The sequence below is a fragment of the Populus nigra genome, chromosome 9 (assembly GCF_951802175.1).
Source record: "Populus nigra chromosome 9, ddPopNigr1.1, whole genome shotgun sequence".
NCBI lineage: Eukaryota > Viridiplantae > Streptophyta > Magnoliopsida > Malpighiales > Salicaceae > Populus > Populus nigra.
In genome coordinates, this window is record NC_084860.1 from 9,649,117 (window position 1) to 9,655,229 (window position 6,113).

Here is a 6,113-nt window from a genome sequence, read left to right on the forward strand (position 1 = left end):
CTAGGAATTCCTTCACCACAGGAATATCCTTCAGTTGTGAACCTTCATCATTAGAGTTTAATATGTATGCAAGGTATCCCATACATCCCTTTCTCAAAAGTATTTGGGCTATTACAACTGATATTAAGGCAATCGGTTTGAGAATTCTCTCTCCCTCAAAAATCATCCTCTCGCCCTCAGGTGTTTGGAATGTAACAGTTTTAGCATAACAATCTATTAAAGCCTTGTATTTACTCAACCAATTCATACCTAGGATTATGTCAAAATCATGCAACTCTAAGGGAATCAAGTATATAACCCATCCACATACACAATATTTGTTTCAACCATGTTTCCCATTAGAGTTCCAATCATGAAACCCTTCTCTATTACTTCTACTCCCTTTCTCAATTTAGTGACAATTCTCCAAACAATGAATGAATGGGTGGCACACGGATCAAACAACACATGCACATTAAAATTATTCATTAGTAGTGTACCTGCCACCACATCTGATGCAGCCTTGACCTCCTCATGTGTCAGGTAGAAGACCCACCCCGGGGTCCGATCATTTTGTGCCCTCGATCTCCCTCGACTAGAATTTGCTCCTGAATGAGAAGATCACATTGGCCTATTCACGGTGACTGACTGTTGGTGGCTCTGACTCGGCTGCCTATAGCTCTGTACCTGTCCAGTGTTCCTGTTGGGGCAGTTCTTTTTATAATGACCTCTTCCACCACAATAATTGTAAACCCCGGGGAAAAATAAAGGTTGCTTAGATTGCAAACTAACTACATGAGAAATAAAAGTGAAGAAATTCATGCATATGGTTAAATGAAAACGGGAATTTAGAAATTTTTGGATATAAGTTTATGGACGAAATATTTCAAGACAATATAAATCAACCAGAAAATGTTGAGGGTTGGATTAAATTAAAGAAAATAAGATAAACTAAAAAGAAGTGGGGGGAAAACGAATACATTTAAAGAAAATGGGGTCTAAATGCAAATAAGAATAATTATAGAGCATAAATACTACTCTTCTTACCAAAAATAGATCTGCAACTATCGTGAAGAAAGAAGAGAGGGAGTTTTGGTATCTATTTCTACAAATCAAGAAAGAAACACCAAAATTTCAAGAACCCATCCAAGATTAAGGGTTTATAGATGGAATAAACACTTGTGGGCAAGTGATTAACAAGGAAATTGAACAAGAAGAGAAGATGGAGGGCTGGCTATCATTAGATAAGAAAGGAGGAAGTTGAAAATCTTTAACTAGTTGAAGATCAAAACCTTAATTCGTACCGGGTAAGGTGTTCTAAACATGATCTTATAAGTCATTTTAAATTCGATAAGGAATTGATGCCTTGATGTGAATTATAGATTAGGATTCTTAGACTTAAATTTGGGGGGAAAGTATTTGTTGTAAAAATTAAGTTAATTCATGTGTGGAATGTGATTTGGGGACGTGAAACCATGATAATTTACCCAGAAAATATAGTTTGGGAAATTTATGTGTGAAGGGAAGGGGGGTGACGAATCTGGACAGACTCGTCTCCTGACTTTCAGTAATATTTCGTATAGGAGGATGAGGGAGAACCAGTGTCCTTCATAGAAATTATAGTTTTGGATGTTAGCTAACTAAGGAAATTGGTCTTGCTCAATTTAGAGCTGTAGAACTCCAGTTATGGGTTATCAACCGAGACTGGGTCATGACAGACCCTGTAGAGCAGTAAGTCTGATTTTTGATGAGCAATTATGACTATCTTAGGGGCAGAACTGGGTTCTCCTTCCTCAGGGGACTTGTAGCCCCATGTCTTAGTTTTCCAACGAGACCAATCTTGCTTGCAACGGAGTTCTATAACTCTAGATATAGTTAAAAATCTGAAGAGAGGTCGGACAGTAACAGTTCAATGTCTAGACAGTAACAGTTTAAAAATGAGACAGTAATAGTTCAATATCTTGACAGTAACAGTTCAAGACAGTAATAGTTCAATGTCTAGACAGTAACAGTTTAAAAAAATAAGACAATAACAGTTGGACAGTAACAGTCCAAGCGTTTGTTAATGAGTAATTTTAACTACCTTGGAGGCAGAACTGGGTTCTTCCCAAAACATAGAACTTGTAGCCTCATGTCTTACCTTTCCAACGCCATAAATTTCACTTGAATCGCAGTTCTATAACTCCAGATATAGTTAAAAATCTGAGGAGAGGTCAGACAGTAACAGTTCAAAAATGGACAGTAAAAGTTGGACAATAACAGTCCAAGCGTCTGTTAATGAGCAATTTTGACTATCTTAGAGGCAGAACTGGGTTCTTCCCAAAACATAAAACTTGTAGCCTCATGTCTTACCTTTCCAACGCCACAAATGTTGCTTGAATCGGAGTTCTATAACTCCAGATATAGTTAAAAATCTGAGGAGAGGTCAGACAGTAACAGTTCAAAAATGGACAGTAACAGTTGGACAGTAACAATCCAAGCGTTTGTTAATGAGTAATTTTGACTACCTTAGAGGCAGAACTGGGTTCTTCCCAAAACATAGAACTTGTAGCCTCATGCCTTACCTTTCCAACGCCACAAATTTTGCTTGAATCTGAGTTCTATAACTCCAGATATAGTTAAACATCTGAGGAGAGGTCAGACAATAACAGTTCAAAGACGAAGCAGTAACAGTTGGACAGTGAAAATCCAAATATAAAGAAAGGAATGATAACTAGGATTGGACAAAGAACGACAGTAATAATGAGTGAAATGAGAAAAACATAAAGTACTAAGAAATGACTGAAAGAAAGACTTATTGGTTGTTGATATGGTTATTATAAAACATATCCTTGAGTGAGGAAAATTTACGAGATAAACCTGTGATTTGTAGGAGGGACCACAGACGTGGTGCAACAGCAGCAGCAGGGGAGCACGAGTAGAGCTTCTATTGCAGGTAGGTGATTCACACCTATGCTTTCTAGTTAAATTCCATGATTTAATATATTTTGATGTGAAATGTGAATTACTTAATGTATGTGTATTCAAGGTGAAAAGTTGTTATGTGAATTGCCAAGTGATGAAATTATCACTGAAAAAAGAAAATATGAGAAGTGTGATTTGAGGCATAAAACTAGCATTCATTAAGTGTATGTTAGGATCCCGGGTAAGGGGATCACCATGTATTGTCTAGCATACATTGAGTGTATGTTAGGATCCCGGGTAAGGGGATCACCATGTATTGTCTAGCATACATTGAGTGTATGTTAGGATCCCGGGTAAGGGGATCACCCTGTATTAGCTAGCATGCATTTAGTGTATGTTAGGATCCCGGGTAAGGGGATCGTCACGAATGGACTAACATACATTTAGTGTATGTTAGGATCCCGGGTAAGGGGATCTCCACGTATTGGCTAACATACATTCAGTGTATGTTAGGATCCCGGGTAAGGGGATCACCATGGAATGGCCAGCATACATTTAGTGTATGTTAGGATTCCGGGTAAAGGGATCGCCTTATATCGACTCCTATGGGGTGGTGATGACGATACCAGTGAAAGTGGTATCGGTAATGTGATAAGCAAAAGTAATCACGTTGATGTCTGGAATGAAGGTTGATAGTGGCAGAGGGAACGATTATCAATAGTTGAATAAGGAAGAGATTTTAAATAAATAAAAAAGAAACTAGAAGGGAGAAGTAAATGAAATATGAATGCATGTTGCCCTGTTGAAATTATTAGATATTCATATTGTTATATTTATGGTGATATTCACCTTGCAATAATATATATTTTGTTTCAGGATCATCTCATGCACGACAGGAGTGGATCCTAGCTTATGTTCCCTTTTTGAAGTCTAGGTTCTAGGGAGTATACCCTTGTATTTTGTAAACATGAAAATGGTTGTATAACTTAATTTGTATAATAAATGTTTAAACTTGATTGGATGAATTTAACGTTGTAGTTTATATAACCATATTTCATGTCTATGAATTTATATTTATTTAAATTATCCATCCATAATGATATTTTTGTTATATCATACATATCATAAATATTATAGTTGATAGGTGTGAGTATAATTGTGGAATTGAAACCCAGGTTGATTGGGTCGGGAATTAAGTTATGAGATGCGAACTGTTAGAAGTGTAAACAGGTTACATGTCGGTAAATTGGGACCTTCCGGTATAGGGGGGACTCTGTCGAAATTTCCGGTAGATGTTAACACGAAGACCGTGAATATGTATATAAAAAAAAATTTAACTACTCTGTTTTTCTATTGACATGAAATTGTGGTTTTATCCCAGAAATGGGGGATGTTATAATAATGACACCTTTGCCCCAGATATTGGCAATTCCTCCATCTATGACCTTCTCCCCTGCACACAAAGCATCACCCTAGGGAAACTGAGCAGTCCCTAGGGTGTTTTTGTCAATATTTTACACAAAAAGGATAGTCAACACCCTTACGGTCACTGGTCCCAGTTGAAGAGTTTGCCCTCGAGTGCGATTGTTCAACCATCATTTTCCCATCTGACTGTTGGTGGGGCGATACCATTGAACTCCCCCTTTTCTTGTACTGCTCAAACACTCCACTTTTACCTTTCTTCGGAAGTGGTGGTCTACCACTGAAATTGTCCTTATCTCTCTTTTTGCCTATACCTTGATGTCCCTGTTGGCTTTCTCCAATACAAGGCTCTAGAGCTTATGCAGCCTTAATCAACTCCCTCATGGATTTAAACCGTAAGGCGATCAATCCTTGTCTCAAATCTTGTCACAAACCATCTCTAAACTTCTCAATCATATATTCCTCTATCGGCATATAGTGTGGGGTGAACAATGAGAGATCATGGAACCTCCTTTCGTACTCTAATACCGACATATCACTCTGTCTTAATGCCAAGAACTCTTATTCCTTCACTTTATGATGGTACCTGGAATAAAATTGATTCTCAAACTCTGTCTTAAAGTCACTCCAAGTCAGTGTCTCGGTTGCACGCCTCAGCTGAACTGTTTCCCACCATGTCATGGCCCTATTAGACAATAACTGGGTTACACAATTTACCCTCAAACCCTTGGGTATGCTTATTTGAATCATGGTCTTTTCTACCTTCCTAATTCATCTCCCGGCCATCTTTGCATCTTGTTCCCCCATATACAGTTCACAACCCATTTCCCTCATACTCTTGACGAATAGCACCATGTTGTTGATGGTCGTGTCAGTCACAGGGGCTGCCTGTGGAATCTGCGTGGTGGGAGTTGTTTGTGTCGCCGAGCCAGCCATGCCCTCCATCACTGCTTTAACTATTTGTACAAGGAGTCACGTGTCTACATACTGTAGGGGCACACTAGTTGGAATAGTTGACGGTTGTGCTTCTAATCTTTCTCGTTGCTCTGCTGCAATTGGGGTACTTCCTCTGTCTGGTTAGGCCTCTGGCCTTCCACCACTACCGCGGCTCCCCCTATAAGGTTTCAGGTGGTATTACCAGGGCATGAGATGTTATATCGTCCAAGGGATATTTATCTTGCCAACCTTGGGCACCTTAGCTCCTAACCCTCCTTTATAAGGAGGGCGGCTCAGTTCGTGTCCCTTGTCGAGTGCGCACCATCCTGAAATTTATCACAACAACACAATTATCAATGATCCTTAGGATCCAGGCCAAAAGCGCTCTGATACCAACTGTAACAACTCGGCTTTTAAGCCCAAAACAACGATAAATTAACTCATAAATTTGACATACCTATTAGACACAATCGAAACTGGAATACCATGCAAGCAAACGACCTCCTGCAGAAATAATGCAGCAACTTTTGACGCATCGTAAGTTTTGTGGCATGGAATGAAATGGGACATCTTGGAAAAACGATCAACCGCCACCATAATTGAATCATGTTGTTGAAACGTTTTTGGCAACCCAAGAACAAAGTCCATGCTAATATGCTTTCATGGTTTGTCTGGAATGGAAAGTGGCGTATAGAGCCCCGCTTGTTGCTTGGTTCCTTTATTTAATTGGAAAATCCAACACTGATAAACCAATGCATGCACGTACTCCGTATTCAAGGCCAATAGAATCGATCAGCAACAATAGCAAAGGTCTTATCATGACTAAATTGCTCAGCTAAGCCCCCATCATGGAGTTCCATAATTAGAAACTC